This window comes from Nycticebus coucang, chromosome 15 (genome assembly GCF_027406575.1).
Source record: "Nycticebus coucang isolate mNycCou1 chromosome 15, mNycCou1.pri, whole genome shotgun sequence".
In the NCBI taxonomy this organism is placed as follows: Eukaryota; Metazoa; Chordata; class Mammalia; order Primates; family Lorisidae; genus Nycticebus; species Nycticebus coucang.
Window position 1 is genome coordinate 49,731,938 of NC_069794.1, and position 13,289 is coordinate 49,745,226.

The window sequence follows — 13,289 nt, forward strand, 5'->3', positions numbered from 1 at the left end:
GTCAAAGATCAAATAACGGTAAGTAGCTGGGTTCATCTCTTGGTTCTCTATTCTGTTCCAAACATCCACCTCTCTGTTTTTGTGCCAGTATCATGCTGTTTTGATCACTATCCACTTATAGTATAGTCTGAGGTCTGGTAGCATGATTCCTCCTGCTTTGTTTTTATTTCTGAGTAATGTCTTGGCTATTCGAGGTTTTTTTCTGATTCCATATAAAACAAAGTATTATTTTTTCGAGATCTTTAAAGTATGACATTGGAGCTTTAATAGGGATTGCATTAAAATTGCATATTGCTTTGGATAGTATGGACATTTTAACGATGCTGATTCTTCCCAGCCATGAGCATGGTATGTTTTTCCATTTGTTAACATTTTCAGCCAAGAACACAGCAAGTAAAGCAAGCAGACACCCCTCAGAATGGGAGAATATATTTGCATGTTATGTCTCTGACAAAGGTTTGATAACCAGAATCCACAGAGAACTCAAACGTATTAACAAGAAAAGAACAAGTGATCCCATCTTAGGGTAGGCAAGGGACTTGTAGAGAAACTTCTCTGAAGAAGACAGGTGCACGGCCTACAGACATATGAAAAAATGCTCATCATCCTTAATAATCAGAGAAATGCAAATCAAAACTACTTTGAGATATCATCTAACTCCAGTAAGATTAGCCCACATCACAAAATCCCATGACCAGAGATATTGGCATGGATGTGGAAAAAAGGGAACACTTCTACACCGCTGGTGGGAATACAAACTAATACGTTCCTTTTGGAAAGATGTTTGGAGAACACTTAGAGATCTAAAAATAGATCTGCCATTCGATCCTACAATTCCTCTACTAGGTATATACCCAGAAGACCAGAAATCACATTATAACAAAGATATTTGTACCAGAATGTTTATTGCAGCCCAATTCATAATTCCTAAGTCATGGAAAAAGCCCAAGTGCCCATTGATCCACAAATGGATTAATAAATTGTGGCATATGTACACCATGGAATGTTATTCAGCCTTAAAGAAAGATGGAGACTTTACCTCTTTCATGTTTACATAGATGGAGCTGGAACATATTCTTGTTAGTAAAGTATCTCAAGAATGGAAGAAAAAGTATCCAATGTACTTAGCCCTACTAAGAAACTAATTTATAGCTTTCATGTGAAAGCTATAACCCAACTATAACCTAAGAATATGGGAAGGGGGAAAGGGAGGGCAGGGGAGGGGGGAGGATGAGTAGAGGGAGTGTAATTGGTGGGACCACATCTACGGTGCATCTTACAAAGGTACATATGAAACTTACTAAATGTAGAATATAAATGTCTTAACACAATAACTAAGAAAAAGCCAGGAAGGCTATGTTAACCAGTATGATGAAAATTTGTCAAATGGTATATAAAACCAGTGTATGTTGAAAAAAAAATAATAAAAAAAAAAATGGGGAAAAAGAAAAAAAAAAGAAAAGCACCCTGGCTGTTTAGAACAAATACAATGAAGTATTTAGGGGTTAACAGGTATCATATTTGCAACTTGCTTGCAAAGAGTTAGATAATAGTATTGGTGATGATCATAATATAATTAGAGAGTGAAAGAGGGAACAGGAAAGCACGTGTGCTAACATATTAATGTTCAAAGAATCTGGGTGAAGAGTATTTAAGATCCTTCATATTATTGTTGTAACTCCTTTGTAAATTTGACATATTTCAAAATAAAAGAGTTTTTAAATAACAACAAAAAAATTTCAATGGTAAAGAAATACAAAGCTATTCATTATTAACATTAGAAGCCCATGTGTCATGAGCGTCTGAGGCTTTGAATTGTAATTAACAGAATAGAATTAACTCATCATAAAAAAGAGAAGAAGAAGAAGGAGGAGGAGGCGGAATGTTAGAACTAGAAAATTCCCAAAAACAATTATAATGGACAATAGCATTAGCACTGGAAAACCTAGAGACACTTTTCTTTTCTTTTGTTTTTTTTTTTTCTTTTTTTGGCCAGGGCCAGGCTTGAACCCACCACCCCCAGCATATGGGGCTGGCACCCTACTCCTTGAGCCACAGGTGCCACCTAAAAACCTAGAGACACTTAAAAGTGATGAGAACAAACCCTTAAGATAGTGGCAAGAAAATTGAACCATATGTTTCCAGAACTGAACTTACCTAAAGAATTCCAGGTTTTTGGAGAATTATTAGTGAATAAAACACATAACATGATGTATTTACAAGGAACCAAAAAGTATATAAATAGGAAGGTATATTTTAATAGAGTTGTATCTTCAAAATCACTTACAGATGATGTAACTATTAAAGCAGTTCTATCATCCTCAAATACACAAGTATCTCAGAAGCAGGTATTGGTAGAAATGCCACAGTATGTCAAAACTGTAAAAGAATACCAAAATGATAATAAGGTAATCCATAACAACAACAATATATTGTTTTTATATTATAAGTAGATATTTTATAAACTTTTATCACATAGGAGGCTGAGAGGCTAAATTACTCGACCATAGTGGCAGGGCTATTAAGTGGTTGGTAGAATCAATTTTCAAACCTATGTTATTTGACTCTACGTATCATACTTTAATGTAATATTCCATAGATAATGACAAAGAAACAGAAACAAAATTCCCAAGTTCATATTGATATCTATAAAAAAATACTTATGGAAGAAAAATGATATGGTTTTGTTAAAGCACAAACTTTCCTATATCTTCAGTCACATTTGGGCAGATTGGCCCAATAGGAGATGAATCACAGATGTATTTCTAGCATTTTCAGATGCTAATTCATATCATTTTAAAAATATATACTTTCTACTAGACTTTGCTTCATTTATTTTATACTCTGGTCGGCCTATGTAGTGCCTTGTTCATACTTGGGCAAATCATGCATGTCTTTCAAATTTATGTATAGCTTAAAACTCTTTCCTATAAATATTAAACACATATTGTTGCCCAACCAAAATTTATCTTCCTATTTTTTCTTTTTTTTAGGATACTGATTTTTTGTGGAAATTCAACTCTTCCTCATGCAGGGAAATCTCACAGCAAGCCTAGCTCCATAGAACACCATCTAGTAAGGTAAGTTAAATCAGTCATTACAATCTCACTATCTTTTCCTGTAAGTATTACGGGATTCCAAGCATTAGCCAATTATTACATCACATAATGACTATTATTTAATCCATAGAAAAAGCAATCATATAGTAGGACAACATTTTCTTTAGTATTTCAGGATAGATTTTTCTCCTTCTCATAGTAGGTATGAGCAAGGAAGGTTTGTTCCCCCTTGCTAGGGCTGCTGGCTGTCATAGGTAACCACAGCAGAAGTTGATCTAAAGGCTGAGCTAGTATAGGGAGTCCAGAGTCAAGGTATTTCGTAGAAAAACAGCCAGAGATTCAACTAGCTTGCTCCCTGAGTCTATGTTCCCTCTTGCTGTGTGGTAATGTGCCTCCTTATTTGTAGAGTTAGTTCCAATCACACTGTCTGTGCTCCCGTTTGAGAGCGTCTTAATTGGTATAAGACACATAATTTGGTTAATAAAATAAAAGTGGATTTTAAGATGAGTATCTTCTCTAAGAGGTAGGTCCAACATAAACCTTTCTCTTGACATTCAAGATTTCATTTAAAGGAGTTTAGGAAACCTCACCCCAAAATGTAATACTTCAGTATGCTGATTACTTTGAACTGAGGGCCCTTGGAGAATAGTGAATGTAGGCAGAGGCTTTCTCTCAGCTCCCCTTATCTGCCTAAAGCTGGATCTTCCAAATAAAACTCAATTGTTGTGAATCCCCTTCCCAGAAATCTTACAGACCTGAGAATATTAACTCTAACACAGGAGAGGAGAGGTTGACATGGGACCATCACCTATTCCTCTGAGGGCTGCTCCAAGAAAATTTTTGTTACCTATTTATTACCTGAGAGACTTTCTATCTGCATAATAAGTCTCTTTATTACCACACATTTCCTCCCCTCATCCTCCCATAAATTGTAGCACTGCCACACCCCAGAAGTTCCAAAACACCATTCCTCTCTACAGCTGGGGATGCTATTAAGCTTCATCTAATGTTTCTTTAAGTCTCATATTTTGTAGGCCTTCCATGAATATATATGTAATTAAATATGATTTTTTCCCCTTAATTTGTCTTTTATCAGCTTAATTCATAACCTAGCCAAGGAAACTACAAGAGTAGAGAGAAGCCATTTTTCACTCCTCTTCATATTTAAGAAAAAAAAAAAATTGTATCTCCCAGACCTAACACAGTAGTTTCATTCATGTATAAGCATGATATTTTACTTACTTAAGATTATTTAGAAAAATAGTCATAATGATACCTTGAGTAATGGCATAACAAAACACTATTTCATCATTTGTTGAAAGGTCAGATAGTGTTACTTCCTGCTTAAAATCATTCAATAAAATCACATTGCACTCAAACTACTCTTTTCTAACCAAAGCTCAGGCTTCACTCTTCAATTAATTTGGCCTCTGACCTAAGGACTCATAAGGTCATAAGGTTTTATTCTTCAGGACTCAGTGCAAATGCTACCTCCTCTGTGAGGCTTTACCTTTTGACTCTTTTAAAAGTCATCTCTTTCTTCGGTTACCCTTTACAGTGTTTATCATGCTATTTACTTTATTCATAGTTTTATCCCTAGCCTGAAAGTGATGTTTTTCTTTTTTCTTTACTTACGTATCTTCATATTCTTTCATGAGATTATAAATTCCATCTTGTTTGTCATCCTCAGCATTTACTTCCCAACAAATAGAATAGTACCTCTCTAGCAGTAGGTAATCAACAAATATTGGTTGAATAATGAGTGAATGATTAAATAAATGAGTGGCTTCTCAAACACTAGAGTTTTCCCAGTTTTGCTTTATGGCATAGCAGATAATATGTGGAATGTATTTTTCTATATAAATCGTAAGGAAAATAGTGGTCAATTGGACTTAACATGCCAGTCTTAGGTACATTTACATGGAATATCCTCCTTCATCTTAACACCTTATTAATTTTCCATTCTGTAATTTAGTTAGACTTTCTTCTTTGAGTACTCAGAGAACCTTTAGTTAGCTTTACATAGGTATGACTAGAAAGCTAGCAGAAACTGGGGAAGGAGGGAAAATGAGATATGAAATTTTGCTGTGCAGGGCTTCTAAATGGCCTACTCTACCTCCTATTCCAACTGAAAATTTGAGCCTCAATGACGTTTCTTTGATGAATAGCTTGGCAATTTCAAAGCTGTGAATTGTTTCTCTGTTTACATGACCTTAAATTGCAGTGAAATCCACAAGCGTTTGTAAGTACAAAGACTGCAAGGCCTCTCCTGGCACTCATTTCACATCTACAACCATCCAAACTCAAAACACACGTGAATAATACTGAATGTGAACACTTCAATATGATTTGCTTTTTAAATAAAATGAAAAGACATAGGCACTAGTTGGTACTCAGTTTTTCCACAACTTGAATTTAGGTTGACAATATAAAATATTTTTTCTTTACAGATGAAATAGAAACTCTGTCTAATTCCTAAACTATGATATTACTAAATTAAAAATATGTTTATTCTCCTACAGAGGGAAGGACAATTATATAATCTGCCAAATATATTGCCGTAGAGTATGAGCTATTTCTTTTATTTTCTGTATTCTGATGTTTTGACATCTGGAGACTTGCTGACCTTGGAGGGACTGCGTCTCTCAGAATTAGCCAGTACTTAGAGATAGCAAACAACTCACCCAAGAACAAATTGAGCTACTATTTACATGACATTTAAAATTATGTGTATGTTTTAAAGGCATAGAATTATAATTTATGACACCACAATTATAATTTTTAAATGAATAAATAACTCCATGACTCTTTAATACCCTCACAAGACCTAAAAATATCAGAAAAGTTCAGATTTGTTTTAATATACAAATACATACTAAACGTGACTCCACTCAGCAGCCTACTACAATGATCTACCACATCAATTTAGTTGAAAGTTACATGGTTTCAAAATGTCTTTGGGGAAATAAGATAATAATTTTTAAGAATGTAATTAAATGTAAAAAATAAGAAAAGATCACAGGATCCCCATTCCCCCCTAAGGAAAACGGCAGTGGACACAAGGAAGTCTGGCCTGATTCAACCTGGAGGTTGAAATAAGGAGGTGTGCCCCTTCTCTGGTGCTTTAAACACATCTAGCAATAGATATCCTAATTTTCTGTATTTGCCTGGGAATGTTCTCCAGCAATCCAAGATCACATCTTTCTCTTCTTCTGATCCTGAGCTCCATGTTCTGCGTTGCCACAGCTATATTTTGGTTGGTGTCTTCCTACCTCATCAGCTGACTTATTTTTCTAAGTAAGAGAGAATTAACATGATTTCTTAAACCTGCCACAAGAGGCAGTTTCAAATAAAATCGACTTTAATTAATTGATTTTACAAAACCACAATTTTGAGGAATAGATATTAGATCTGTGGTAAGGTAGAAAGTGCCTTCAATTGGAATCATGTTACCTTCTAATGAAAAAGTCATAAGAAATCTTTGGTTCTTTAGTTCAACATAAATATAAAAATACATTATTATAGGTATTTACATAGCAATAGATAGGAATATAATACTATAATATCATAGTTCTTAATATTACATAATACTAATTATATATGCAATAAAAAAGTACTGTTTCTGGAAAGTAGTCTTCTGCCTTGTTAGGCTAGTAAGTTTTTCAGTTAAGTATAAAAAGAAGTTTCTTTTTGTGCATAACATGTTATTTTCTCTAGACTGGTGCTACCTGCTAGTAGCCAGTTTGTGTGTATCACTATGCATAGAAATTTATAGGATTGAAAATTATTTTTGAGGATGCTACGGACCGCCCAGTCGGTGGGTTTCAGTCCGAGGGAGTGCAGGGAGAAGGAACGAGGAAAGTTGAGAGGTCGGCGCAGGAAAAATGACAGACTGCCACACAGCATGTGATGAAGGAAGCAGCTGTAAATTTATTGGGTACACATGTTGGTATTTATACATTTTTACAGAGCTTACATAATGCAATCTTTTTGCTTACGTGCGCGGGTTATCTTTGCGTTTACAAGTGTGATTTATCATGTTATGTTTTAACGTTCCGCTTCCGGAGGGTGGCGGTTATTAGTCAACTCTGCCCGCTTTCTCCTATCTCAGTTTCTTATTATCTTTTTAGAACAGCTTGACATCTTCTTTATGTTAATGTTTGACTAATTTTACATTTACTATTTGATCTTATTGTTATTGATAATTATAATTTTGATTTAGAGTAAATTCCTTGACAAGTATTATTTTTCCTATTGATTTTTATTATGCGTGACAATTGGTGAAACAAGATGTTCTGAACAGGACTTTATGGTGGGTGGATGTGTTTCAGTGACTTTGTAACTTATGTAGATAATTTGTATTTCATGTCCTTGGGCTTATCGTCTTAGCTCACTGGTGGGAAAACATCTTTATGTGCTCATTGTTGGTGTCACTGAGTTTAGCAGCTCACAAGGCTGTGCTCTATCTGGATTAGTAGGGTATTGTGCTCATTCTTAGGAAAGTACATATTGACAATTTATTAGAACAAACAGACTTCTGGTACAGGATGACAAACACATGAGTAGACGCCACAATCTTTAAACTTAAGCGGGTAACTGAGTATGCTAGGCAACATTTCTGATGCTGTGCATACTGGGGGCAGCTGGGGGCAAAGCTCCGGGGAGCACAAACCACCTTCCCGTCGTTCTGTAACGCGGACAGCACTGCCTCACTACGGCTGTATGCCGTGGGTGCGGCATTTCCCCCTTTTTTGTTTTTAAACCGCAGTTCAAAGACTTCTTGGCGTATAGAGTTAATAGAGGAAAACAGACAGCGTATGAGACATGGTAACAACAACACAACACAAAATGACAAACAACTAATAATGGTTATGAGCACAATATACTGGATCCGGTTAAGAGGATTGAGTGCTTTAAACCCATTAGTTAAAGATTGGGCTAATGTATTAAGAGAAGTTACTGGCAAGTGAGCTTGACTTAGGGCTGTAATATCTTGTTGTAAGCTGTGTAAATTATGTGTTATATTATTGTCTCTCTAGACACTTTGAAGATGTGCTTGTACTTTGTTCTATGAGTTAGATACATTATATGGTAAAGGTGTAATGTAAATGGCTTGAAATGTTGAGTGACATTTTGTTTGTAGTTTCTGTTGTATGTACTTAATGTTCTGACCTAAAGTTAAGACTATCTTTTTTAACACATTTAATTTAGTTTTAAGCTTATTATCTATATTAGCTTGTGTCATTAATGTTAAAGTTATATTATTGCTAAGAGTATTGACATAGTATGTTGTATGTATAAAATTAAAGCTGTAATGTTTAAAATTAAAGCTGTTACAAATTTCTTAGGTCTAATTAATTCATTAAGTGTTTTTAACACTTGTAATGTTGTATTATCATACTATGGATTGCTTTGTAGATTTACAGGTAACATTACATAAGAAGGTTTTTTTATAATTAACATAACATTTACTTGTTTATCATGTTGAATATTAAAGGACGCAATACAATTAGTTATTTTTACAAGTTAAAAGATTTTAAAGGAAATACATAGTTAACTGGATCACATGTAAATTCTTTCATAAATTTTCTTTTATGAGTTTCATTTAACCTGCACAGACCATCTATAAACATTCTAAACTTTCTTGAACTTTTGCCCTGTCTTTTACTTTCTTACATAACTATTCTGTTTCAGGACAAAATTTATCACACAAGATTCTTTCTTTACACAATGTCATTCTCCTTTCTGTTTAATTTCTCTTACTCTCAAAAACTCACTTTCCACTAAACAGGATCCTAGTTTACTATGAAGTCACTTATTCACTCAGCTAAATTGATAATTAGAAGGTTTAAAAGGCAAGAATTTTATCCGTTGATAAAGATTTAGTTTGTAAAAATATTTTTCTTATTTATACAAATTACTAGTGGCAAAGGGCCAATAATAAAGGTTCTAAATCTCACCCTTGGGATTTTGTCAGTGCTGTTGTCTGGGGGTTGTAACATTTGGGAGGCAGGCCCGCCCCACGAAGGGGGGCCTGAGGGCAGGGGGGCCCTCAGCTTTCTTCCCCGCTGGGCCTTTTCAGCCGTCTTGGAGCCAGTGGAAAAGCGCCCGGTGGTTCGTTATCGGCGAGTGTACTTTTATTTTCTCCAAGCGGTGGGTGAGATCTTGCAGCAGCCGCTGGCGTTTCTTTCTGCATTGTTTTTTCTGGAGGAGCTGGCTTGACCAGTCGGTCTGGAATCTAGATGGGTGATTCCGCATCCTGTGGAAAAACACAAGCATACCCTCTTCCCAAAGTTATGAGGACATCTGGTCTTTTATTTGTTAACCAAGTTATTTTAACTGTATGATTTTCTGTAGTGGCCCTTATATAAAATGCTGGTCATTTAAATGATCAGCAGTGACTAATTTTAAATCCATAACATGTAGGAGGTTTTTGCCCCATAGAGTGAATGGTAAAGAGGGCAATACATATGGTTGAATAAAACCTGTTTTTCCTTTAAACTCTCAAGAGAGATAAGCTGTACTTTGCATAACTCCTGCGGCTAAATCAAGTCTGATCAAAGAAGAAGCGGTTTGTTGAACCGGCTAGGGCTGAGGTCATTCAGAAGCTGCAATACAGGTTTTGTCAGCTCCTGTATCCATTAACCCTTTAAATGCTTTGCCATTTAATTTTATTTCTTGGAATGGCCTGTTCCACAACCCTCAGTGTCTGTAAAGCTTCTTTAGTCATTATTCTTGGAGACCGTGGATCTGAGTCTCCTTGCAAAATAGCAAACAAAGGACTGAGAGTCCCCGTAGTAATTTTCAAATAAGGCCGAATCCAATTTATGTCTCCTAAGAGTTTTTGATAATCATTAAGTGTTTGTAATTTGTCTCTTCTTATCTGTACTTTCTGTGGAGTGATATAATTCGAATGAATCCACTGACTTTGTCCCCTAGCTGTCTTTAAATATGGTGCAGGTAAAGGGACATATGGTAATAATAATAATTGAGCTATTCTTTGTCCTTTGTGAATTTGCGTTGTTTCTACTAAAGCTCTAACCATTATTTTAATTGTACTTTGAGTATCTGAATCAATTACTCCTGGAATAACTTCAAAATGTTTAGTATAATTGGAACTTCTCCCAATTACAAGCCCAACTGTTCCTGGTAACAGTTGTCCTTTGACGGCAGTAGGAATTAAAGTGACACCGTCCCATTTGGATAATAATACATCCTTTTCACTTGCAAGGTCTAAACCTGCACTCCCAGGAGTGCCCCGTGAAAGGTCGTGAATAGTAAATTCAGGGGCTTGAGGATTTAAAGTAGATGAGTGCTGCACATCCTGCACCGCAGCATGATCTCCCTTGGGGTCCGGGCTGGGAGAATGCCCCTTTGCTAGTTTTTTGATCTCTGTACGTCCTGATCCTCAGGATCAGTGTCTCCCTTGTTATTTAAGGGGGTTCCATTCTTATGAAATTTTGATTTACATTCATTTCTCTAATGTCGCCCCTTCTTACAACGAGGGCATAAGCCGGGCGGTTCCCCCCTCGGCTTATTGGCATGGGACTGTTTACAGTCCTTCTGCATGTGACCTGGCTTGCCACAATTGTAGCAAGTATCAGCAGGAGCTCTCGGCCCCTTACCTCCCTTATTGAAGGTATTTTTAATATAGGCGCTGAATTTCTGTCCTTGCATTGCTGCAGCATAGGCCATACCCTGGACTATAGCTGGTGAGGCATCTATGCATGCTTCTAACTGTTTGAGCAACAGTGATGTGCCCTCAGACGGGGGGAGCATTCTGTTAATGGCTTCTTCCAGCCTTGAAATAAAGTCTTGGTACGGCTCCTCCGTACCTTGCTTAATAAGAAAATGTATAAGCTCCTCCAACCGTTTGAGGGACACATTGAACCCGTTCTTTGCCAACAAACGCTGCAACATAGTACTCAAGATTTTTTTCTTCCTTGGTTAATTCGTGCCCCATGGTACCTGCTGATTGCTCACACTTAACCGGTCAGCCTTTACCGGCGGGACTGCAGCTCCCTGGTGAGAGCCGCCCTCAACCTTGAAAAAGAAAGAAAGAGAGAGAAGATTACCTGTCCTTCAGGTCCCTGTTCGGGCGCCACCTGCTACGGACCGCCCAGTCGGTGGGTTTCAGTCCGAGGGAGTGCAGGGAGAAGGAACGAGGAAAGTTGAGAGGTCGGCGCAGGAAAAATGACAGACTGCCACACAGCATGTGATGAAGGAAGCAGCTGTAAATTTATTGGGTACACATGTTGGTATTTATACATTTTTACAGAGCTTACATAATGCAATCTTTTTGCTTACGTGCGCGGGTTATCTTTGCGTTTACAAGTGTGATTTATCATGTTATGTTTTAACGTTCCGCTTCCGGAGGGTGGCGGTTATTAGTCAACTCTGCCCGCTTTCTCCTATCTCAGTTTCTTATTATCTTTTTAGAACAGCTTGACATCTTCTTTATGTTAATGTTTGACTAATTTTACATTTACTATTTGATCTTATTGTTATTGATAATTATAATTTTGATTTAGAGTAAATTCCTTGACAAGTATTATTTTTCCTATTGATTTTTATTATGCGTGACAATTGGTGAAACAAGATGTTCTGAACAGGACTTTATGGTGGGTGGATGTGTTTCAGTGACTTTGTAACTTATGTAGATAATTTGTATTTCATGTCCTTGGGCTTATCGTCTTAGCTCACTGGTGGGAAAACATCTTTATGTGCTCATTGTTGGTGTCACTGAGTTTAGCAGCTCACAAGGCTGTGCTCTATCTGGATTAGTAGTGTATTGTGCTCATTCTTAGGAAAGTACATATTGACAATTTATTAGAACAAACAGACTTCTGGTACAGGATGACAAACACATGAGTAGACGCCACAATCTTTAAACTTAAGCGGGTAACTGAGTATGCTAGGCAACATTTCTGATGCTGTGCATACTGGGGGCAGCTGGGGGCAAAGCTCCGGGGAGCACAAACCACCTTCCCGTCATTCTGTAACGCGGACAGCACTGCCTCACTACGGCTGTATGCCGTGGGTGCGGCATGAGGATATATTAATAAATATTGGTAACTGATTCTTTTCACTTTTACTTTAAAATAAATTATTTGTCCATTATATATTTCAGAAGAAACATAATCTTTGACTTAAAAACTGCAGTGAGGAAACTGAGGACATGGAGAATTTCTTTGTTAAAAACAAAGTGAGTCTCTACTACGAGTATCTTCAATAAAAGTAGGAATGTAAAGTATTTTAAATATATATATACATATATGTATATATATATGATAGTTTTATTTTAAATAATTCTAATCAGTTTTTGTGTTGAATCTATTTTTCATTTGACTCAGATGATTGATTTTTTATAAACTACATTACAGCTGAGAAGATATGTATAGCATTTGGCACAGAGATCTAAAAAGTAATCATAAGTTGTTTATTATTTCTAAGAAATTGATGGTATCATTATGTTATTTATTTCAGATTTCTCCAAGGACTTTCTTTAGTTTTACTATGTATTTCCCAATGAAAAACATGACATAAAAAAATTCTGTTCAGAAGCAGATACATTTAATTTGGTTTTAAATGTATTTAAATCATTTTGAAAGGGAAACATTTTATCAGATAAATTCAAGTGAAGCATCTAGTACTAAAGTAAATTCCTGATTTTATAGACTTTTTGAGTTTGGCTTCTTAGAAGGTCAAATGGACTCTGTAGTACACCTGTGTACTGATGGCAGCTCTTTTAAAATTTATATGGCCTCAAAATTGAATAAAAACCTCCACAAAAAAGATGTGCTCCAAAATAAATATCACTATGATTTTATTAAAAAATAAAATACGTTGCTTATTTTTAAAAAGGATTTTTTTTATCTGAATGTGCTTTCCTGATCAGAACGTATACTCCTCATAAAAATTTATATACGTACATGGAAAACTAACTGCAAGATGTTGCTGTACTTTTGCACATGAGCAGATTCCTGGCAGCTAATCTCCCTGATTATGCAAAAGAGGGAATTATAGCAAGAATTACTGACAGGCTGGTAGGTTTGGATTCTGTACTTCAAAAGTGGTGAATTGTTTCCTTTATGTTCTGTGACAAATGACCTACCTAGCTGCTTGGCCATGCAGAGAAGCTGACAAGACTGCTGATCCTGGTAAAAGCTGATTGTAAAAAGTAAACTTACACTGAAAACAGATTCTTTCAGTATAATTAGGTAAATATTC